This window comes from Coturnix japonica, chromosome 5 (genome assembly GCF_001577835.2).
Source record: "Coturnix japonica isolate 7356 chromosome 5, Coturnix japonica 2.1, whole genome shotgun sequence".
Lineage (NCBI taxonomy): Eukaryota > Metazoa > Chordata > Aves > Galliformes > Phasianidae > Coturnix > Coturnix japonica.
Genome location: NC_029520.1, coordinates 47,619,212 through 47,645,162, shown reverse-complemented (window position 1 = coordinate 47,645,162; position 25,951 = coordinate 47,619,212).

Genomic DNA, 25,951 nt, shown 5'->3' with positions numbered 1-25,951 from the left:
CAGGGGAGATTGGAGACGAGTCAGCTGGAGACTGGGCTGTCTCCTGGAACTGGGGTAGAACAGCAAGGAAGAGAGTCGTGAGATGCTGTGATTTATATCATGTGTTTGTCACGCATCACTATATATTAGCATACATACACGCACATCCACAGCATATGTGTAAACTCACGTATTCTCTGGCTGCTCAGCAAGCTTCCAGCCATCGCTCTTTAGTTGAGACATGGCAGATCAGTTACTTTTGCCCTTCGTATGATCCTGCATCAAGGAGAAACTAAAGCAATCTTGACTTCTTGCCACTAAATCTCATGAGGTCTCTTAACAGGACAGTGCAGTGATGCCACGTTCCATTTCTAGGGCCCTCTGCTCACAGTTGTTAGAACAATTATGGAGACATTTTCTTACTGATGAACTGAGCTCTCAAACTATATCCCAGCTGGGAACGTACAATTAATTGTCACACAAAACTAAAGACCACTTCCATATGTCTTCTGATGCATGCCATACATACAGGTGTCTTTGCCTTAGATCCGCATACCTTCTGTCTGGTGCTAAGAAGGAGAGAAAGCTCAGCCTGATGTCCATCCTGCAAAGTCATGAACACGGTCAGTCAGCAGTGAAGGTAACTGAAGTACTCTGTGCTACTAAACCCCTCACCAGATCTGTGAAACAAAGGAAATAAATGGCTTCTTTATTAAAATAATGAATAATGATGGAATAATAAATATCTGTGACCAAAATCCCCAGTATCACAGCCCCATCTATTGGACCGGCTAAAAAGATATTGGAAGGAACTACAGAACAGAGTTTATGTGTTCTCTTGCAATATAAGTTATCGTGATAAACGGGACCCCGTGGTATATTAAACTCTTAATTATGGGCACAAGAGGCATTTTCTCTGAAAATTAAAAAGGTTGCAAAATGGCTGCAGCCTCTGGGAGGCAATTCGTAGCAGCAAAATGCAGTTCAGTGTTAGTGACTCCTTTATCTCCTGCCTTCAGTATCCTCTTGGCATGGATTAGCCTGGAGAGGGGAGTCTCCATATTTTTGCTTCGTGTTATCATTATGCCAGTGACTCTGGAAAGCCATAATCCTACAGAACAGCACAGGCCCAAGGGAAAACACAAGCAAATCACTGAGAAAAGAGAGATATCAGTTAATTCAGGCTTCATTTTCCATTGTTCTTCTGAACCTTTTTTTAATTTAGGAAAATATGGCAGGCGATGCGTGGCTTGTAGAAAAATAGCTTGGCCTGCCCGGTGTCAGTAACACATCTACGTAAGCCTGCTTGAAACACTACTGTGCTGGCACCATCATGACTTGTTACCCAACTTTCAGGTCTCATGGCTGGACTAGGCTGTGCAAAACAGTTATATGCAGCTGGGTGCTGGAAGGAGGGGTTCCATGAGGAGCCCCAGAGCTTTTGGAGGAAATAAGAGTGACCTTTTTAATTGCAGGGCTTGTTCTGCCTGGAGAGGAGAAGGCTCTGGAGAGACTTCATTATGGCCTTTCAGTACTTGAAGGGAATTATAAGCAGAAGGGAGACCTGCTCCAGTGCTTCATCACCCTGCACCAGATTTAGTGTACAAAGGTCTGGTTGCCCAGAGAGCTGGGGGTGCCCCATCCCTGGATGTGCCCAAGGCCAGGTTGCATGGGGCCCTGGGCAGCCTGAGCTGGTGGAGGGCAGGGTTTGGGGCTGGATGGGCTTTAAGGTCTCTTCCAAACCAATTCATTCTGTGATTCTACAATTCTACGTATAGAGCAACTAATGGTTTCTAGACATCTGCAAAAGTATTTTGGATCCCAGAAGTTTTCTGAGATAACGTTGCTAGGAATATTTCATGCCTCTTCCTTAGAGTTGTTCTTTGCTCCTCCTACAGTGCCAGTCAAAAAAGTATGTCTTGCCAGATGACTCAAAGCCCTGAGCCCCCAACACATTCAGGAGTGCTCATTAACATGATCCTAAAAACAGGAACAATTAAGCAGCAAAAAACCTCTGTAGGTGTTGTTATCAGGATTGCCCACTTTTGTTCCCCCCTGAAGGTTTCCCAGCACTTTCCTCAGCTCATTAAGTAGAGAGCTTGAGATCTATCTATCTTTTCCCTTGTGAGGCTGAGTGCTCAGACACAAACAAGGTCTTTTGGTACTGAATCAATAAATCAGCATCTTAAACCTTAAATCAGTACCTTAAAGGATTTCTTAGCTGAGTATCTGTCTGTAATATCTACCTGGGGGTCCATGCTGGTGAATCCTGGTCAGGGAACCAACTCTATCACATCAGTAACATTTGCTCTCCCTAAGTTACGAGGTGCTCAGATAAATCATAGAACCATAGAATCTTTTGAGGTGGAAGGGACCCTTAAAGGCCATCTAGTCCAGCTCCTCTGCAATGAACAGGGATAGGTTGATCAGATGTTCAGAGCCCCATCCAGCCTGACCTTGAGTGTCTCCAGGGATGGGGCATCCACCACCTCTCTGGGTAATCTGTGCCAGTACCTCACCTTTATTTTGTAAACTTCTTCTTTATAGTCAGTCTAAATCTTTCCTCATTTAGTGTCACCTCCTCCAGAGCCACCACAAAACAGCAGAAGAAAAGACAGGTGGACGCGCCTGTTCCCAAAGCTGAGCAGCACATCCCTCCTAATTGCCAGCACAGACCCAGCTAATTAGAAGGTCATTAGGGAGGAAGAGGCTGAAGCAATCAACATCTCTGTATATCTGAAGTCCAGTTCCATGCCCCGCTCCAAAGGGCTCTGCAGAGAACAGAGGCATCTAGTGGAGGCGCCGGGAACTTCAGTAAACATCGCCATTCTCTGAAAAAAGCCAGTGTTTCCCTTTTCCCACTCTTGGCTCTAGGAATAAAAATATCTTAGTCCATAATACTCGAAAGGGGAGGGAGAGGGACAAGTCCTTCATGCTCTTGGTAACAGCGCTTGACCCGGCTGTGATGCTCTGTTGCACTGCAACCAGATTCTGGTGCTGCTTCATTGCAGGGGAAGTGCTGCACCTTTCCATACTGACCCAGCCATGACAGGCAGCTTCTGAAGGCAGCAGCTATCTGCAAAGATTCCCAAACCTGTCTGCTGTGGCCCCTCTACACTGACCACACATCACAGGTGCTGTTACTATGTGCCATATCTGCACTGCCCATGTTGGAAAAGCAGTCCTTGCACACAGCACTTTTCAGCTGACACATCCCAAGGCTTGTAAATGTTGCCATGGAGTACCTGATTGCCCCTGGCTCTGACATCTCTCAGTCCCGGCTCTTTGGTTGGGTTGCCAACAGCATCACCATATTCACGTGATCTGAATTTCCCTGCCTCCTAATACATGAATGGAGATGACATGTTTTGAAGGGGCTATCACATAGGTGAGCCGCATGTTTTCCTATTGAAGAGAGGACAGACCAGCCTCCTGAGCCACCAGGCATCTAACAAAACCAAAACTCATCTCTTTATTAAGCAAAAGGAATAAGGGAGAAAGCACAAAGCAAAAAATTCGGAGTGCTGAATGCTAATAGCACTGTAGCTGTTATGCAATTCTTTACAGAAAATCAAAGACAAATGATAATACTGGAAAAGCACATTATTATTTTATAGGTTTGGTACTGAAGCGAGAGGAGAGAGAAAAACATGCACAGCTGCTTTTCTGTTTTGTGGCCACACTGATGTGCCTACAGGATATAAAATTTCACAAGATCTGTCTGTGCTGTCTGACTGCAGGTAAATTCTGAAGCCTGCATTCACCAGACAGCCCATTTCCTCACACGTGTGCAGGTGATATGTAAGTATGATGTATTTTGGTAAATTCACCAAGTTACTGCTATCCAGGTGAATCATAGAATCCTTTGAGTTGGAAGGGACATCTGAAGGCCACTAGTCCAACTCCTCTGCAGTGAACAGGGACACCTACAGCTTGTCCCTTTTCTGCAAGGTTTAGAGGCTGCACAGAGAAGCTGTGGTGCCCTATTGCTTGAGATGCCCAAAGGCAGATTGGATGAGGCCCTGGGCAGCCTGACCTCGTGGGGGCAGCCAGCCCGTGGCAGGGAGTTGGAATTGAGTGGATTTTAAGGTCCCTTCCAACCTGAGCTTTTCCATAATACTCTGTGATTAATGTATGTGTTTGAAAACAGGTTATCTTCTGTACTGTGGAGTTTATGCACACCTGAGTTGAATTTGAAGAAGCTGGCTTACACTTTCACTGTAAGAGAAGAAGCTGGAGAAGGTTGGTGCCAGCCCAGCAAGGGTGAGATGGGCTGCGCTCTCATAGAAAGCCATAAAACCTGTTGAGAGGACACCAGGCCCTTGCTGTCTAGTGTGCACCTTGGGCAATGAAAGCAGGTGGTGATTGCATGTGTCTCCATTGGTTGTTCTGACCTCACCTTCGCCTTGGCAGTGATTGACCCGATGCAATGAAGGGCGTAAGTTCAGCAGCTGAAATTTCCACACTGAAGATCAGCAATTACTAACAACGAACAGGAATTGTTCCTTGCCCCCTTCATTTTTTCTTCCCCCCTGGTCTGTATAGCAGTAAGTATGCTGTGGTCCTTTGTAATACATGTTGCAGGGGATTGCTCCGCCACGTGTTAAGCTGCAGGAACCCACTTGCAGCCCTGAGCTCAGTGATATGCGGATATTTAAAACATTTTGATCTATTACACATCCTCCGGCTAAACAAAAAGGTCTTTTTTAGCCACTTTTAATTTCTTTTCCATGCTGCTGAGAGCCATGGTGATGAACGACCCTGCATGAACCCTGTAGGAGCCAGCGGTTCTTATGCGGGCTGCTTCCAAGGCAATGCAATTCATTGGCACCCAATCTGCTTTCTGCCGCAGGAGCTGCAGGCACTTTGTGCAAGTTCCTCATCGATCACTGCAGGCAACAGACAAAAACACCTCTTCCCACTGGATTCGGTCAGGAGCTGCCATGTACTGTGGTGGAAAGGAGACAGAGCATGGAGAAGGGCAGTTTGTGCTCTGCTCTGTGCCTCTGCTCTGAGACACCTCCATTTGTTTCCCATTTCCAGCCCTCTTGATGACGCAGCCAAGGCTGTGGCAATGTGTGATCTATCACGGTCATTGCCACCTCCCTCCTAGGAAGCTGATCCCAATTTGTCAGTGTGACGGGAGAAGCAAAGGCTGCATGAGAACCTGTGTGAAACAGCAGCCTGCAGAGACTAAAGGTCTCGCCGCACTTAGAAAGAAGAGGTATGTTATCTGTAAGAGAAGCCCAAAGAGAGGACTAAGGGAAAGCTCACAGACCTGTGTGTCCCAGCAGCCACCTCTAGAGATGGTAGTTTGATTTCTGAACTAATGGAACTGCAAGAGAGAAAAGGGTTCTGGCTTTCAGCAAGGAAAGGATTTTTACAGCCACAAATAGATCTACGCACACTTTGCTGTGCAGCTTTCAGAGAGAAAGTGAGGTCCTGAGGTTCAGCGAATTGCCTGAGATGTTGGAACTTTGCAGAGTTTTGAGTGCTTGAAGTGATCTTCCTGGCTGCTCCCATGACAGAGAGCAAAGGAGCTCCCCCAGTCCCTTCTCAGCAAGATGATGTTTTTGGTTACATTGACAGCTTATTTTGCAGAAAGATACCTTTCCTGCTTGGAACGAAGAGCTGAATTTGGTCCCAGGCACCTGCAGAGGCTGCAGGTGGCTCATCAGCTGCCTCCAGATGGGTCTGAATGGTGGAATTCAGGAAAGCTCAGGATGGGGCAATATGATATTGTTACGTGCCTCACTTTCCCTTTTTCTCATTGACAATAATAACCCACAGTTCTGCAGATGCTCTATCCCTGCCACACTCAGACTGTGGACTCCTGTGGACGATGCCTTGCTGAGGAGATATGGAAGGACCTCCTAACTCTGAGCTTTCCCATATATCCTATACGATAACTGTTGAAGTTCTTGTGACAGTGAGTCACTGCCCAATTGTGAACATATCCAGAATTTCTAGCACGGGGCACATCACTGAAATAGGGTACAGAGAGACGGGTATGAGAAGGCAGGAGGTCCTTTCACCCCAGTCCTCCAGACAAAGCTGAATTAGTAGCATGGTTTGCAGCCTTGGCCCAGAAATCTTCTCCAGCATTGAGCATTGTAGCAGTAGGTGCTGTTCTGCTCAGGCAGGTAGGACTGTGATTAGAATTTTGCTCATATTATTACAAACTCCTGTTCTTTACATCCTTCCAATTCCTTTCCTTGGCTGCAGGGAGTTCAATGCTGCACTTCATCAGCCTAGGCATAAAAACTACAAATTCCTGCAGAGATTGAAACACGTAGGTCTTATATATACATGCCTGTAACTGACAATTACTCTTTTTTTCTCTTTTTCTTTCCTTTAACTTGGAAATTTATCAGGAGGATTGAATTATTGTTCACTCATGGTGGCACCGCAATGAGTTATATTCATTTCTGAAGTTTTGATAGCGATCAGAAACATCTCCATCAGTGTTGTAGAGGGATATTATACAAACAATTAATAGCGTTTACTGAAGTTCTCTGTGTGAAGTAGGAAAGTATGATAACTTCATTTCAATGAAGAAGTGAACCCAGCAATCCACCGTGCAATCTTCAGTGTGCTTTCTGCACACCAGAACCATGAAGTTAAGAGGTTGTGGCGTTAGATTTAGGGAAGATTTAGGTTGGATATCAGGGGGAAGTTCTTTACTATGAGAGTGGTGAGGTGCTGGAACAGGCCACCCAGAGAGGCTGTGGATACCCCATCCCTGGAGGTGTTCAAGACCAGGTTGGATGGGGCCCTGGGCAGCCTGGGCTGTTATTAAATGTGGAGATTGGCAGCCCTGCCTGTGGGATTGGGTTGGAGATTCATGTTCATTGAGGTCCCTTCTAGCCTGGGCCATTCTGTGATTCTGAGACAATTTGATCTGGAAGAGTTTTGCCCAGAGCTAATTTTGTAGCTGAGCGATCCAGGACTGTGTGCAGGGGAAAATAAAAGCAGTCTTATTATTCTGCTGATAAAAACGTCTGTTTCAGTGTACACAGATTTTAGAAACTCTTCTAGTCCAAAATTAGCTTTGGCTTCATGTCATCACTTACAACACCCAGCTCTGGCAGTAGGCAAATCACTGCCCTGTAACAGCACAGGCTGTTTCTCTAATTTTATTCAAGTGACTAAATGTAGAGAGAATGCTAAGTCATGGCCTGAACCAGTGATGGAGCACCTGGTGGAAGGCAGGGCCAGTGCAGGGGAACTCAGGTGCATGCAGTGGATGGGAAATCCAGTGCACCTGAGTGACTGGAAGGGGTGGAGCCAGGATCCATGCCTTCCTGGACCTCATTTAAGGGTTGGCAGTGAAGGTGGGAGTAACTTGCTGGGGATCCCTGCACGCCTGAGGTCTTTTGAAGGTGAGAACTCTAAAGAATCATAGAGTCATTTAAGTTGGAAGGGACCTGTAAACATCATCTAGTCTAACTCCCTGCAATGAACAGAGAAAGAGAGAGACATCCACAGCTAGAATCATACTGTCTGATCCAGGCATCTGCTGAAATAATCCCATCAAGAGCGTAGACTATCATGCCAGGAAGAATCCTTAATTTCTATACAGCCCCTGCAGCAATATGGAAAGTACTAAATATTCTCCTTTCACTCAAGCTTGTTTTTCCTCTGATGTTTTTAAAATGGAGTCCTGCAGATATCTTAAACTCCGAGTTTTACCAGGACAGCTGTTAATCGTAAGGCAAAGATGCCTTCTCTGATGGATATTTCTGTTATTACAATTGAAGTTTTGTCTCTTGAAATTAAGAAACAGTAATTAAAGTATTTAGTGCCATGGGCTGATAGAATTGTTTTGACACTAGTTCTTCAAAAAAACCTGCAGTTCCCCATTTTCTTTCCCAGCACTGTGTTATACAAGGACTGCTGGAAAATAACTGAGAACTATAAACTATTTTAGGCTATGGTTTATTGCATGATTGGATATGGGGGGACTTTTAAGGGTGAAAAAAGCATCTGGCACCTTTAAAAAAAGATCTTTATGTAGAGAATAGAGATGAAAGAACATTAACAAGGTGTGGTAATCAGCTGCCATGAAAGTGGAAAATATGCTGTGGAAGGTTTCTGCTTGTCAATATCATGAAATATTCAGTATGCCTGGGAAGAGGGGTAAAGAGTGGACTAATGGGGCGATTGAAAAGGGTCAGATTGAGGATGATCATTACAAAAGACACAACTCTGTTCTACTTTTTCCTTCTAGGGGAAGATATTATTGAAATGGTGCAGCATGTAATTCTTTCCTGTGTATTTAGACCCATACAAACAGGTATGCATCTATGTAGGAGTAATATTTTTTAACAGCAAGTAGATGAACCAGAACAAAAATGTAGCTTGGGCCCAGGGCTGCTGGGTAATGTGTGACGGAGGCTGTGGGAACAAAAGTGCACTTCTGAGGCACTGGTACAGGCTGCCCAGGGCAGTGGGCACAGCCTCGAGATGCCAGAGCTCGGGGAGCATTGGGACATTGCTCTCAGACATAGGGTTCAGATTTTGTGTGGTCCTGTGTGGAGCCAGGGGTTGGACTCACTGATCCTTGTGGGTCCCTTCCAACTCGAGATATACTGTGATTTTTCCTCTCCAAAAATAGCAGGAATGGGGCTGTTAAACTGTAGCATCCTTGTCTGGGGCTACTGCTGAGTGAACACATAGACTAGTATTCTAACATAGCATACATTTAAGCATTTTTCTTGAAGCTGGAGCCCAGTTCAGAAACAGCAAGAAAGAAAAGAGCAAACAGCTTTGAATATGCTGTAGAATCAAAGAAATAATCAGCATGGTCCCATGTTAAAGACAGCACTGGAGATGGGGCTTGGCAAAATGATAGCTGTGAAATTACCAGGCTCTGGGTCTGTGAGCCTGAGAGGAGGTGACAGCGATGTGTAAAGATACTACTGGGGTGTTAGATAACGTGGCACATGGAGGAGCTGTCATTTCAGGAGAAGCTGTCTGTTAGGCTGAAAGCTTTGGATGAGGCTTTTTAAAATCATATTTCAGTTCAGAGCTTGTGGATATAATGATGACAATTTGCACAGAAGTCAGGTCCCTTGTACAGCTTAGTGGGGTTTGGCAAGGTGTTTGGGTGTGCTCAGCATGTTGGAGCAGTGCAGAAGAGCTGGAGCCCTCGCCTCTGCTTGTGGGGATGTGAGAGCCTGAGCAACCCCTGGGCCCGAGTGCTTGATTCCCAAAGCAACATGTAGATTTTCTTTTCAGTAAGAGGCCTAATTCTTATTTATAAGCTCCCACATCCAGAGTCGGGTCTCACTAAACATGGGAACCTCTGGATGCTTTGCTACTTAAGGAGCATAAAATCTCTTCTGCAATACCCTCTATTCCTACCACACAAATGTAGGAGGCCACTGAGGTCTGTGAGTGTAGAAATCAACACGAGAAGTCATCTTCTGAAACTGGGTTGATTGTCCTCCTGGAGTCATCTCCTTGCCTAGTATCAAGCAAACCAAATACATCTTCTAAATTATCTGGGGCTGGAAGGATGTTCATTCAGTTTGCTTTTTCAAGTTTTCTGTTATCAGAAGAGTCAGGGGAAAAAAAGGTTTTCATCAAGTTTTGGGTTAAAAACTTCAATATCATCTCCTACTATCCTCAGCTGTTCAGAGACATAAGTGGACTAAGCAATGTGAGCAAACACTGTGTTGTTAATGTGACCATAATTGAAACAGTGAGCAGTTTTTCACACTTAGAATTAATTTGGAACAGTTATGCATTACTACCTCAATAAGAAATTAAGGACCTAAGTCTGGGCCCCCAAGAGAGAAAATTCTGGCTTGTATTCTGCCTACATACAAGCACATTAATGCATAATGCAGTAAGTTTCTTCCTTTCTCTGCCTGTCCCTTTCTTTTTCTCATACTCATATGCACGCAGCTGAACTCCCACACAAAGTTCTATGGGGAAATTACAGCCTGCTCTTGTCACTCCCTTCTTTGTCATTGAAATATTGCCATAGGTCTGGAAAGCACTTGCTTTGTACCAAACTTCTTCCAGCTCAGGAAGATCATGCTATGATAATATAAATTAGTATTTTCTGTGTAAATCAGTGCTTTATTTTGTTGTATTTTTTCGTCTCCCCAAAACTGTGTTGTAGCTGTATTAATCATGAACTGTAGCTTTCATGTTGGCAAATCTTTGGGTACTAGGCATGAAGAACCAAACTCCCTGTTGTCAGGTCACATTATCTCCAGGATTTCTTACAGGCAAATTGTGTCCTGAACGCTCTGCATGATTCACCAAAAAAAGGTTTTTCTCCATGTAAAGAATCATCTTCCATTAAGCAGGAGAAAGAAACGACTGCATGCAAATGATGTGAACACGTGGCTTATGAATAAGCAGAACAACTTTGGGAAAATCACCTCAGAGCATGGCAAACAGCAGTAACACAATCAGATCAGTACTCTGGATCTTCCAAGCCCAGAGGAAAAGGAAGAACAGCTCATGGCTTGTTATCGGTGATGATAAGATGGACACAGATGCCATGAACGTGAAGATGCACAAGGTGCAAAGAAGTGCTTGTTTCAAACCTTAGCAAGGAGAAGGCCTCTGTGCCAGGACAAGTGTCTGCCAAGGGGCAGCAGACAAAAGGTAGGATGCTAATAATGATGTGGGTGCTGTACAGCAGGGATGGCTAACTTAAGAAAGTAAGAAATAGGTCATTTTTGACTCAGATAATGAATGACTCCACCACTTCTCTTCATATGTAAATAGAGCATACCTTCCCCAACTTCTCCTTCAGGATATTTTGGAATATGCCACCAAAATGTTACCAGAAAGCAAAAACAAAACTACAAGAGATCTCACCAACTCTGCCAGGAGAGGAAATACCATTGGAGGTATTTCCTTGGCCTAGTAGAACAGAAATCAGTTGTTTGTGTGTAGATGAAAAATGAGAATCAGTTACTGGAGTTCAAACCCAAATTAAATAGAAAAAGAAATATTTTAAGAAGCAACTTACAGTAAGTGGATTTGAATTAGCAGCAGAAATGGACAATTTTCTTTCCATCACCTGACCATATAGAATATCTGCTTGAATTGAATTCTCCCTTTATATCACGTCTTTCCTTTATTTCCTGTCATAGATGTGTGATTAAACCATCACTTTTGATATCCCCCCAAAATGATGGAAGAAGATTACACCATAAATCATGAATCCTTCTTTCCACTTGTTTGTGAGATGTAGACAGCTTTCAAATTTCCCCCTAGTGATTACAGCAAATTGTAATAGAGATAAAATGTAAAGAGTTTATAGGTATTTTTTAGAGGCCATTAGATTTATGATATCACTTTACAGTGATAATTTTGATGACAAACGCAGTCATATAGGGCTTTTTTGGTTGCTTTTATTTTCACTTGAGATGAAGCTGTTAGATTAAAATGCCACTTTAACCTTTTTTTTTTTATTATTATTATTATTTTATTTTTGTAACAGAAATGAAAATACAGCATCCCACTGAGCTGGTTGCATGTCACTCTTGTTATTATTTATTTGCTTTTTTTTGGAGCAGGCTATCCCTAAATGTTACCTCTCTTGCTATCCCCATAATCCAAGACCGTAATAGGTAGAACTGGAGGCTCTTGGTTGCTGACAGATGTTGAGTTACAGCACTGGAGATCCAGGACCACGCTCCATGGCAGAGAGAGGAGAGCACCAAAGAAGAACCAACAGAAGCCATAAGGAAATGATTAGATGTTGCTGCTGACTCCCTTCTCCCTGGCAGCTAGCATTGTTACCAAACCCACATCCATTTTCTTTTAGCCATTCAAGTAAAGATGGGACTATGTTGTATTACTGGATATGGTGATGAGGTATTAAGTGAACTTAGGATCATGGTGCAGGGGTCAAGAGAGGTATCTATGTGCATGCACATATCCCTGCAGTGATGCAGGGTGTGATATTAATGCTGGGAAGGGTAGCAGGTAGTTCAGCTAGCCAAAGGATACAGAATCATAGAACGGCTTAGGGTGGAAGGGACCCTTAAGATCATCCAGTTCCAATCCCCTGCTATAGGAAGGGACACCTCCTTCTAAAGCAGGTTGTTCATTGCCCCATCCATGCATGAAGGTCCTCCAGTGAAGGGATACACAAGCCACTCACTGAGTGCTGATTGCCACATGGGAGGAAGTTCTTTAGGTCTTAAATCTGGCTCCTGACTGTCAGCTCTGGGGCTGGATGCCTTGAAATGAAACTCAAAGGGAAATAGGGTGCATCTATTTTTATGTCAGCAGCTTGTACAGGGAAGCCAGTGATTTGTAGTGAGTACCATGTGCTAATGCACTGGAGTTCCTCTCCAATTATACAACACTGGTACTTTCTGATACTTGCAATAATCATTAAATCTATAATCACCACATTTCCTACATGTTTGAGAATCTCTCCCATGTTAATACAATATAATTAAACCAGCCCCTATTTCAACAGTATCTGCATTAAAAAAAGAACACCAAAGAGACCGTAATAGGTGAAGAGAGGTTAATAATAGGTCATGTGGTTAATCTTCCAGTTACAAGGGCAAACACTAATTACAGAACTGGGAAGGAAAAGGGCAGCCTGATTGCAATGTGATTATGGTGACCTTGTTAAGAGTGATCCAAGCCGTGGTGGGGCCTCAATAAATAAAGATAATACATCCCTTAGCATGTCCCTGTGGCTGCCAGATGAATGCTGACAGTGGGCCACACTATTCTCCAGCCCTGTCTCAACACAGCAGGATTGCTGGCTTCTCGTTCTGCTCACTGAGAAAAACAAAAGCACCAGCTACCGATAACAGATATATTATTTGGGCTTCTAATGGGCCCCACAGTACAGCATGTTACAAATTAAAGTGAACATTCGTGCATCAGAGGTGGAGTCGAGCATGGTGATGCACCATGCTGCCAATGGTGCTCAGGGAATTCCCAGGCAGCTGAAGAACTGTTACTTACCACTGAGATGGAAAAAAAGATGATACAACTTCAAGCTTGTCCTGCACTTTTTATAACCCCAAGTATAAACCAGGCAGCCCAGGAAAATGTATCCCACAGATTATAACAGTTTAATTATCTCAGGAGAGAACTTGATGTCTGTGTTGCAAACTGGCCCGTGGAGAAATTACTAGACTCCCAAATTTAATTAGGGCAGGACTCAGACAGGGAACACAGCGAGGTTAACACAGATGTCTGCATGTCCCATCATTCTCACATCCTGTAATAAACAGGCATTTGGGGAACTATATAAGTCAGTACTGGAAGCAAACAGTCCTGTATTGCAGACATGAGGCTGGTGCCTGCTAAACACCCATAAAACTGCTCAGGTCATGGGTATGGGAAGTCTGTTGTTACTGCTGATGATTTTGTATGTTAATTGAGGACAGGGGTAGATTGAAAAGCAGCGTCTGCAGACACATCAGGGCTATGCAGAGCTCCTGTCTGGCAGCTTGTTGTGAGCTGAAGGAGAGCAATGCCTGGAACTGTTCAAGCTTCCCCTACTTCCCCTACTGCTGTTTTTAAGATGTCTGCAAAAACGTTTTGGTTTTTTTTTAAACCTCAGATTTTTAATTTATTATTACACATGCATTTACCTAGTTCTTCTCCCACCTCACCCCCCTCAAAGGAAAAATGTCATGGTAACTGCCACAAACATAAGGAAACCATCCCTCTGGGGTCTGCAATACCTACAAAGAAGCTCCTGTCTGTGTTGCATAGAGCCCTGCCATTGGGTACCCAGCAGATAATGGGGCAGTCCAGCTGTGCAGTGCAAGTTTGTGAGCTCACTGTGCTGGGGCCTGCAGAAAACCCTGCCTGACGTTCCCAGAAATAGGGAGAGTGTAGGAAGAGCACTCAAACCCCAAAGGTGGTAAGGAAATAAGACAATAAGACAAAAAGCAATTAAACCTTGACATTTTTTCCTCTAGATTCTACTTATGAGGATTTCCTATTTAATATTAGAATAAACTCCAACTAATTAGCTCCATTCTGCCCACTAAGAATTCTACGTTGTGGGTGCTGATAGAAAGCAATTCCACAGTGATCACAAATACCCAAAATACATCTGCAGGGCAATCCCACTAATTCCTGTAGTACCTTCTGTAGTGACAGTCACCCACCTTTGAAATGTTGAGTGGAACAATAGAGAAGGCAAAAACAAATGCTTAAAGGCAATAGTTTTCCATTAGAAGCATTTCTTTCTGCGGCCAGGCACCTCAGATTGGAACATCCCATGGGCAGATCTCAGTCTGCCAGAGAAAGGATGAGAGGTCAGGGATTTTCCATGCATTGGGGGTTGGAACTACATGATCCTTGAGGTCCCTTCCAACCCGGGTCATTCTGTGATTCTGTGATTCATGTATTTTCAGCCAGTTCTCCCATCATGATGCAAGATGCATCTGAGTTTGGTCCCTAAAACTCTATTCTCAGAAGCTAGAAAGGGACTATGGCAGAGCAATGCAGAGGTGGCTGAGCCCCCCCATAGTCCCTGTCTTTTTAGTCCCTGGCATTTTGCAATCCTGCTCAATTTATGAGCTCATTTGCCCCTGTAGCACCATGACAAGGGAAGTGCCCAGCAGATTCCCAGGAGCTAGACAGCTGCAGAGGACTGCTGTCACCTTGGATGAATTTCACTCCTCCTTCAAAGCTGCAGCCACATTTTACAACTTCTGACAGAGCTCATTTTGCAAAGATGGATAAACTCCACTCAGATCTGAGGCCTCAAATACACCATCCTGGACCTCACCAGCTCTGAATTACCTCTGATTTGAGAGCTGAAGTGATTGTACCTAATAGAACTTAACTGTTTGTTTCTTACTATAAATCAAGGATTTTGTCAGGGTTGCTAAGGGATACTATTCATTCTTTATTTTTTTTATTTGAAGGCTGAATAGTAAATAGTTCCCCCTGGAAGCAACTTAATCTGTGATTTTGCTTTGTAGAAGATAGCGTTCTTAATTCAGCTCTTACTGCTCAGTCGCTCTGTTGCTCCTCTGAGTTTAAGCATGACAAAAGAAAGGACAAAGGCTATGAACTAACAGCATTTCACTCTAGCAGAAAAAGAACACACTATTTAAAACATATTTGAAGAAAAAGATAAATAGAGAATTATTCCAGGTAATAAGAGATGAACTTGATCACTACACCTCCTGAGCATGACTGCTATTTCTAGTTGCAACATCCTTAATGAAAGCCTCAGATGGTACCACTGGGTTTACCAAAGGATCTGGTGCATTAAAATAATCATAGGCCTCATCAAGGACATAAAAGAAATAAGAAGTCTAAGCAAGCTGTGAGGTGCTGACCAAACAGCCACAAAGTATAAAAGATCTAGAAGTTTTTTAGTAAGCAAAGATATTTATTTCCCTCACTCTACAGAGCAGACACTGTGATGCTTTCAATCCTTTATCTGCTCACTCAAATGATTTTGGAAGCCTGACCTTGGACACTTTGCAAGTGGATGATGTGGCATGATTGAATAATTGAGAATGGAGGAATGCTGTCAAGCACTTGAATACCTGCTAATATTTTGGCTGATCCAGAAGCCTGAGTAGTTCAGAACAGTTGCTACTGCTTCCTCTTGTCACTGCATCCCTCTCTAGTACTGCTTGTATGTAACAACTAGCGCCTTCCTGAGGTTCACCTTCATTCACCTTGTCATAACCCCTGACTGTGTACCCCCCTCAGAGCTCTACAGTCCGGTGTCTGGATGCACTTACTATCCACTGCTGCTAGATATAGAGAAGACCACATGAGCTGTAGGACATTCTGAGTGGTAGCAGCATCGAGAGCAAGAAAGAACAAACACAGGATGCTGGGGGTACAAAGTTTGAGTTTGTGATAATCGTAACCATTCTGAAGAAGGATGAAAGATGATCTAACCCATTTTGAGTGAGTGGAAGGAAAGAGAATCTGCTAAAAGGAGAAAATAACTGAATCCACCTGCAATACTGCATCCTTTTCAATTTTTAATTATTCTGATTACATTGATTTTTTTAATTTCAAAACCATTCATTTAGGCTTTTTCCTCCGGAAAGCCCAGAGATGAGACACCTAACATGCAAATCTTTTTCCTGAACTAAGGGCAGCACATACACCTTTAGGATCAACATCCTATGAAGATAAGTAGGGGGCCTCCAGATCAGCATTGCTTTTCTTGGCCAGCCTGTTAAGTCTCTGACATGTCTTGAGGGCATGATTGGATCTTCAGGATGCACTTCTCTGCAAGTGCCCTGCAACAAGAGTTGGGCCTGAGGGGTTCCAGTGAAAGGCAGTGAGCAAGGTGAGGGTCACCTCAGATAAATCATTGTTTTGGGTCTTGGTGAAAACATCCTGCCATTACTGAGCATAGAACTACTAGAGTTTGGTCTATTCTCTCCATGTCATCTAAATATTCAAGCATCAGAGAGGGCTGCAATACATGTGAGAATGGCTCCTTCTGAGCAGGTGAGTTGGTTTTCTTTCAGATGGCAGCCTGGCTGTGCTGGAGTGGGGAGAGGAGGGGAAAAAGGGAGAGGAAGAGTCCCTCATGTTTGTTCTACACAATAGTGACATGAGTCAGTGTTTGCAGAAAATCCTTCTCCCTGATTGAATTTTTATTTATTAGGATGTATACTCTTCAGCAGGCAGTGTACCTCAGAGGGACTTGAATGAATTAATCAACACACACTCTGTACCACTGATCAAATGCAGGATAGCAACAGATGGCCACATGCTAGCAATTTCCTGGCAGATGGGTCCTATCCACCATCTTTCACTTATCCAATTTAATGCTGAAAACCACAAGCAAACTAATTGAAAAATAGCATTACACACAAAAACCCTCTTCTTCTGCTTCCCTTCCAATCGTACTGGTTGAATAATAAGTAGTAGCTGATGTGCCATCAGACCCACACTGCTTGCATGGAGACTAATAAAAGCTTAACTTTGATCTGTTTTGACAAATGCAGCTACAACTTTTGAGTATTTAATAATTACATTAGTCAAAGCCAATGATCATGACATGAAGCAATGTGTTATTTAAAGAAAAGGAAACAGGTATTCACATCACCGGGATGGTTTCTAATGCAACCAGAGCATGCAGGAATTTTTTACCTCCATTCTCCCACTTCTTCCATGGTAAAAGCAAGCAAAGAAAGCCACAGTCAGAGGGAACAGGGTCCTGTGGTACCTTCTGAAGAAGTTAAGGCTTCCCCCTCTGACAAATATGACTCCATAGCTTATAGTTATTGAGTTCTTGTAAGTGAGCACAGTATCTACCAGAGCTTGTTAAGACAGAAGTCTCTGACCAAAAAGCTTTTTGTATAAGTAGGAAACAAGAGACAGTAACTGGAGACAGGCAGACTGCCTGGGAGGAAAGTGAGAAAATAAGGAACAAGGAGACATTATTGGTCAGGATGGCGGCTCATAGTCTCAATGTATCAGCAGACTAACTGATGTCAAACAGACCATTTTGGCAAAAGGCCACCCTAGTTCAGCAATGGAAGGCAGGCAGCAACTGGAAATAAAATAACACTATATAATAAATGGAGAGAAACAAAGTAAAGTAGCTAGCAATCAATATAAATGAGAAGTTAATGAGGTACAGAAAAGTTATGTATAAAAGCACTAGACAAAAACCCATCCTTAAAAACAATATGAGGAATTTTAGAAGAAGAATTGAGCTAGGCTAATTGTCAAGAGGAGGCTGAGAGATGAGTAGTAATGGTCCAGCACAGACATAAGAGTCTCATAAGCAATTTTGCAGTAGTACTAGGAAGAGCAGGAAGATGCACCTGTATCACACATGCTTGGCAAGCTTTCTTTCTGTTCTAGGCCAAACAGTAGTAAATGATCAGAGTTAAAATAACTGCCAAGAAATATTTGTATCACGCAACAAATGCTAAAGGAGTAAATTAAAATACTGGTCGGTCATTAAAGCAATGAGGCTTGGTTGTTAACCTGGGCCTACTATAACAAACTGAATTTTAACTCAGAAAGGTGTAAAAATCTGAGAACACAGACATGTTAGCCAGTATAAAGCACATAGAAACTACCCTATGAATCATTAATTCTGGAAAGGGCATCATATTAGTAATGGAGAAGTTGCTTGTCTGTAAATGGAATCACAGCATGTGCTCTAGGAGATTGCATTAGCAAGCTTATTGCCATGCCATCTCTAACTTCCAAACCAGGAAAGCAGTGAAAAGGGATATGGAAGAGATTTGTCCTCAGTGCAGGACACTGAGATCCAGGATGCAGTATAACGTGCTGGATGGTGCATGTGCCACATTTAAGCTAACTGTAGGAAATAAGTATAGTATGATAAGAATGCTCCTGAGAATGCCTTTGCCTAGCAGTCTTGAAGGGTGGATGCATTTTGGTTATAGAATGAAGCACGAGTGACGGCTTGATTGCAGTGTGTAAATACCCTCCTGGAAAGAAAACACAGGTCACTAGAGTGGATTAAACAGATAAAATGAAATGCCTTAGGTTACAGATGAGAAATCAGAAAATAAGTTTGGTGGATGCCAAGGCATTTAACATGCTTGAGGCTGCAATGTCTGTAGGCAGCCAGAAAGGAGAAAGCAAAGGAGAAGATGGAACCCATCGAGGATAGCAAAGAGAGATCTAATTCAAAGTGAAGGGCTGAGGAAATCATGATTAGTAGCTTAATTAGGACTGCCTACTCAAGAGATAAATTGTCAGGAGCACAGAAAAGGACATGGTGATTCATGAACTGTGTTTACAATTGCAAAGCAATGGAAAAACACATCAATGACAGCAGAGCAGCAAGACTGTAGGCTACAGCAAACAAGGATTTGCTCAAATGCAACAGCAATGGACACAGAAACAAAGGAAGGAAGTTGCTTACCTTTAGAAGACCTCTTTAGAAGACCTCAGAAACACAGGCATCTCCAGCAAGGTGCTCTTGCCTTCACTGCCAGCCCTTAAATGAGGTCTGGGAAGGGGTGGATCCTTGCTCCACCCCATCTGGTCACTCAGGTACATTACATACACCTGAACTTGCCTGGGTTGGCTCTGCCCTCCCACCAGGTGCTCAATCACTGCTTAAGACCATGACTCAGCATTTCCACTATAGTGATGCTTGGCCAAGAGTCTGAACTGTGTAGTTGGAAGGGCAAGATTGAACATAAAAATGGTTTGGAAAAGAGATGATGAGGGAAGGAGGAAGATGGAGACAGGGATGTTCAGGAAGTGAAAGAACTGCTAGAGAGACTAGTTCATGGTAAATACTTTTGCTCCACCATCACAAACAGATGATAAGTTGCTAATACCCTGTAAACACCAGAGTGTAAACACCAGAGTATAAACACCTGAACTCCAGGGAAACCAGCAGAAATTGACAGGATGTTTTCCATGGAAAGCTCATAGGTTAATACAGCACATTTTGCAATGTTCATTCCTCTCCTGCTGGGGAGTTTGTGAGAAAAGGACTGGCATTAGCAGTCCCCATGAGCACTGTCTGATTCCAGCTTTGAGAAAGGAAAATCAGCTGCAACGGTTTTGAAAGCTTCTTCTCTATTTCTTTGTGAGAGCAGCTTTGGGAAGATATAAATATGTATATACACACACATACATAATCTTTTTTACATGAAAAGAAAGAAGAATGTCATTGAAAATGTTGTGCTTTTGTCATGTATTTAAATTTCTGTTCGCAAATTGAAGAAGTTTGCTGGAGCTCTTTTTATAGACGGAATGAAAATGGAAACGGTTCCATCAAAACTTCAATGTCATTAAAAAGTCATTTTTCAAGTTGAAAAAGATTTAAAGGATATTTTTGAATGCGATCATTACAGAAACAAAACCAATATGAAAAGGAACGGGAGAAAGAGGCTGATTTGGCAACAATGCAGAATTCTGTATCAAAATAAAACACAGCCAAATTTTGAGTCTGGGGTCGTATCTATTTAAACAGAAGACTTTCTGCCTCCCTTCTACTCCTGAGGAGTCTGCAGTGTGCCTCTGCCAGCTGTTGTCTGTGGGAGCTGCCTGGGGGAGCACGTTCGGACTGTGTGACAGCCATTAATCCCCAAGTAATTAAGTAAATATTCCTGAAGAAGTATGGATGAACAGATTTGGAAGAAATGGGTGGCTCTGAGGCAGGGAAGGAACGCAAGCAGAAGGGATAAAAGTAGAGGGGAAATTCTCCAGACATGAAGAACGAACACACAATGTGGATGCTTTTATGAAATATCCACCTCAGTGGGTGGTGAAGGGACACATCAGATTTCATTTTGGGGAAGTTGGGACGTGCTGCCATCTCAGAGTGCTGCACCTTCCCACTCCAGCAGAGCCTAGCGACACCTTTCACAGGGACCCCAAGAAAAAGGTGGTGGTAAACTGATTACACTGAGACAAGATTTTAGGGGGAAGTTCTTCACTAGGAGAGTGGTCAGGCCCTGGAACAGGCTGCCCAGGGAGGTTGTGGATGCCCCGTCCTTGGAGGTGTTCAAGACCAGGTTGGACGGGGCCCTGGGCAACCTGATCTAGTAAAGGTGTATGTTTGGTGGCCCTGCCAGGCAGGGGGGTTGGAACTACATGATCCTTGAGGTCCCTTCCAACCCGGGTCATTCTGTGATTCTGTGTGATTCTGTGAAGATCTGACCCTGTCTAGCTAGACAGCACTTCTTACCCAAGACACCAAATGAAACAGCAGGCTTGGTAGTGAGAATGTCTTCCCCATGCATTATGCTGCAGGGGTCAGCCTGTAATTCCTGGAAATGGTTAATTGCTAGCCTACTTTGATCTCCTTGAAGTCTGAATCAGTTCATATACTCAACATTGTGCAAAAAAAAAAGGGCACGTCTTAGCATGCAGACCTCCTGCACTCTTGGATGTGTCTTTGATCTCCTCATCACTCCCTCCTTAGCTCTTAGGAAAATTGTACTTAATGGCAAACGTGATGGAGAGGCTTCAGTATGGAGCCTACAAAGCTATCATTTCATGACACTAAAGGAAGAATTTCAGCTAAAGGTAAAAGTGCTATTACGGTTCTTTAAGAGTAGAAGGAGTTTAGGGCCCAAGCAGCAAGGTATGAAACCTGGATGCATCCATGGATTTTAACCTGTGGGACTGATTCACTGATGACAATCCATCTGAATGCAAATCCTGATGCAGACCTGAGGAGAACAGAACACATAACTTGATTTCCATTATCTATATGTAGTTGTCTGTTGTCATCTGAGACATTTAATTGTCCAACTACAACCCCAGAATGATTTGGATCTCATGTAGGTCACATACCATATCCACCAGTCTTCTCACCATCTCTCCATTGGCTCTGCTGATGGCACTGACCACAACTACATGACTTGTAAAAGCAGTGTGAGCAGATAGCCCATACACAAACACATTTAGGTATCTTAATCTCGAACTAAGTCACCTACATCCAGCTGCCTGAAAATCAGCTATTTGTTCTAAGCTTGCTGATCAGACTGTAATCAAAAGTTTTCACCAGCTGGTCCTGCATCTGAACTGAGAACAGGCAGCTAAGCTCGGATTAACTGCCCTCTATAAGGGCCTGTCTCTCTCCATGAGATAACATGTAGGGGATGTATTTGATGAGGCTAAAGAGCATGCCTTGCAGGAGGTAACCACAGAGTGGTGGTACCTGTCAAACCTAGGGTGCAGCAGAACATCATTGAATGGGTGGCAGAGATTAACATGCATCACTGACCGTAGCAAAGTAAACTGCAAAATTCCTTTTCTTTACTCTGCTTTGCTCCACACTAACCACTACTACCACTGCAAGGAGGTAGAGAAATTCATTTGTATGCAGGAAAACAGAGGTGGGTGACAAATGAGGGGGCTGATGATGCCTTTGGCACAAATACAAATAAATGATCTTTTAAGCCATGTTTGGCAAAACTTGGCCTTCCAATAAGCACAGATGCCTGTTTCTCGTCATGTTGTATGCTAAGTTAATAGTCTTTCCTATGTTCTTTCGTGGCCTACACTAATATCTTTTAAATGTTCTTTCGTTACATAAAGGAATAGCTTAGGATATAATAGTACGTTTCTCTTTTGGGCAACACAATTAACCTTTCCTGAAACAACAGATTGTGTATTATAACATTTAAAGGCAAAATCAATATGTTATTTTCTTGCATTACATTTATATGTGCTGTTTTACTAAGGCGTGTGAGCATGGAGATCGCTAACTTTTCTCAAGGAAGAGATCTGCAGTTCCCCACTGCATCGCGTGTTTTTGTTTTGTTTTGCTTTCAAACACGAAGCACAATGTCTGAATGCAAATAAAACATTTTGACTCAGAAATACTTCACCAGCCATGAGGCCACCAAACGCCTGATTTCTATTCCTCTTCTGTTATCATTACCAGTTTGTATAATTCCCAGCTTCTTCCATTATTTTTCCATCGAAGCCTTCACTAACAGTGAAGCCAGAAACCCTTCATAATAGTCAGTGGAAATATTCTCATTCAGTTCCCCACTGACTTTTGAAACTCTGGGAATAACAGGATGAAAATTCATCATATTAAAAGAAGTCTAAAATGTTGTTCTTCCTAAAGAGAGTACATTAACATCCACTGTTTGCCCTAGTGAACCACTGTCTGCATCCATATGTAAAAATGTTTAGGCTTTGGGGAATAGCCTTATCTTCCATTCACTATTGAAAAACCTTTATTTAACGAGCAAAGAAGAACTGTCAGGCAAATACTCTACTACTAGAAATGTTTCTCGCATCAGGCAAATTGTACATTCATTTTGAATATGAAAAATCATTTTAATATAGAAGAATGGATCCCACTGACCTGCAACAGAGAGCTTTTTTTTTTTTGTTTTCGTGTGCTTGAAATGGAAAATATTGAATGCTACGTTTTGTAATGACAGTTCTGTTCCTGGATTTGATTTTAAAAGCATAAGAGAAAAAAGAGAAATCAACCCAAAACCAAAAACAAGAACTCCCAAAATGAAAATTAATATTTCGTTTGTTCTGAAATAACTGCAGAAGCTTTCAAATCTTCAAAACCTCAAAAACAGCAAACCGGGAGAAGGAAGGAGCCCTCCAGCCATCAGAGCTTGGGCACATTTTTCTTCATTTGATGGCTTTATAAGCACTTTTCATCAAGATGTGATTGCTACAGACATTTCTTGGGGTGCTGCTGCTTCTGCCCTGATTGGACAACAGCAACCTTTTAAACAAGAGTAAGTAATGAACAGCAAACTTATCCCATTTGGATGAAATTACTTCTTAAGACTTTCCCTGCCCTTCCCCAGGAGCCCCGTGTGCTCTTTATGTGGCACTTCTGACCGCAGTTTACGGATGGATTTGTACAGGAGTGCTCAGACTTTCAGAGCCCTCTGTGGGAGAGGTTTTGTTCCAGAATAACAGCCATTTCAGCACTCTGTTCATTAAAAACCAACTACATGAGCAAAAATACTCTGGAGAGGCCTTTGGGGTGGGAGAAATAGCTGTGAAGTGCTCTTTTTTCTTCCCATATTGAATGTCTTGGTTCTCTAGGATACCAGCAGAATGGTTCAATCTTTTTCTGGGATTTATTTTCACATTTCTGACCACAGTGATCCAAATTTTCAGTCTGGTTGATGTGTCGCTCCATATCTTTATGTAGCTTCATTGCTTTGTCGGAACAGTATCAGCATGTCTGTAATTCTGCCTTAGTTTGTAACCTGTGGCAGAAAATACGCCTGAAAAGGAGGAGCAAAACTAGAGGGGAGAAACATTCAGATCTGTATGTAAAGAGGAGGACAAACTCCTGCAGTACCCAGACATGGGTATGAGCAACATCTCTCAGAGTATGTTTAAGACTTGAGAAGATTCTTTTGCTTAGCCCAAGGTTTTTTTAGCCCAATACTCTGCTTGCACCAGTGGCCAACAGCAGCTGCTTGGCTAAGTCTCGACAGAGCATGAAGATTGTGACTTTCTTTGTGTCTACCCAAAGTTTCACCTTTCACAGAATCACAGAATCACACAGAATCACAGAATTACCCGGGTTGGAAGGGACCTCAAGGATATGTAGTTCCAACCCCCCTGCCTAGCAGGGCCACCAAACATACACCTTACTAGATCAGGTTGCCCAGGGCCCTGTCCAACCTGGTCTTGAGCACCTCCAAGGATGGGGCATCCACAACCTCCCTGGGCAGCCTGTTCCAGGGCCTAACCACTCTCCTAGTGAAGAACTTCCCCCTAACATCCAACCTAAATTTCCTCTTTTAACTTAAAACCATTTCCCCTAGTCCTGCTATTATCAGCCCTTTCGAGAGGTTTACTCCCCTCCTGGGAGTAAGTTCCCTTCAGGTATTGAAAGGCTGCAATGAGGTCACCCGCAACCTTTTCTTCTCCAGGCTGAACAAACCCAACTCCTTCAGCCTGTCCTCATAGGGGAGGTGCTCCAGCCCCTGATCATTTCCTGTCCCTCCTCTGGACCCTTTCCAAAATCTCCATGTCTTTTTTGTACTGAGGGCTCCACACCTGGACACAGTACACAGATGGGGCCTCACAAGAACCGAGTAGAGAGGGACAATCACCTCCCTATCCCTGCTGACCACCCCTCTCCTGATGGAGCCCAGGATCCCATTTGCTTTCCGGGCTGCCAGAGCACACTGCTGGCTCATGTTAAGTTTCTCATCTATCAGGACCCCTAGGTCTTTTTCTGCCGAGCTGCTGGAGCCTGTAGAACTAATATCTTTGGGTTTAGCAGCTCAGACTCAGTCCCATCAAAGAGCAACACCTTCTTTACAGACCTAGATCTGTGCAGTGCTGCAGTGTACAAGCAGGCTTGTCTCCCCATGGTGTTGAGCAGGCTTTGCTCTCATACAGGGAATCGTGTTCAGGAATTCACATGCAGCTGGGAACTGCCCTATTTCTTTGCAGATACTCCTGGCTCAGATGCTCCAAGTGGCTAAAACTGCAAGGTAATTAGAAAGAGTAAATTTATTCCCTGGTTGTGTGCCTGAGTGTGCCCAGCTCATTCCACGCCAAGACCATTTCCTCGTGTATAGCTCAGAACATTTCCCATAACTGCACTCACCTCCCAAACAAATAAGTAAGATAGGAGATGAAACTGATTTATTAAGAGTGTTAAGGTAAGAAAATAAAATAAAACCTAATTCCTCAATTCATGAACCAGAACTACCAAAGCTCTAACAATTCGAAACATTGCTAAAGAAGTTTTAAAAGGATCAAGAGAAAAACCTATTGTTTCTAGTTTATAAGCAGAACAACAATCAATTTGACACAAAGACTGTGATATAAATTAATATTTCATCATTCAGTAGTTTTATTTCTTGGGAATAAATTGCTTTCTCTGTTAATGGACTTGGCCACGTCTCATCAGCAGCAGAACAAATATTTGCTGATTTACCCTGTAGGAGCTTCCGAACTGCAGTGTTTTTATTTACTAGGGGAGTTTATTCTCTAATATCAGTAGAAATCCTGGCTGAGAATATGACAAAATTAGGTAATATGTGAGCCTTGGTCTTACTGGATCATTTGTCCTAAAGAGAGACCGAGGATGGCTCCTGCCAAGGAAAGCCAGGTCTCATCAACATGTTGCCTTCTGACTTCCCCCCTCCTAAAGTATGAATTCAGCATCGCATCTCCCTGCCCTGTCCACCAGCCTCCAGGCAGAAATCCCAGCAGCTATATTCTGCGCTGGGCTGGCTGAAGCCCCATAAAACATCCCACTGATAGAGCTGTCAGGACTACTCATGCTCAGTGGGTTTAATCAGTAGATGTAGCCTGCAGTCACAAGCTGAGATGCTATGTGCTTTATGCTACAGCAAAATGTAGGTGAGGGACATTCACTGAGTCACACGTTTGCCTGTGTGAGACACTCAATATAAATATAATGCAGAGACAGAAAATCCCATGGCTAGGCATACAGACAAGTGCAACGAGCCCCAGCAAACACCCCAAACCCAGAACCCTTTGCCAGACATCTGGAGCATCGGAAGGAAGATCCTAAACATTAATGGATAAAGGAGCT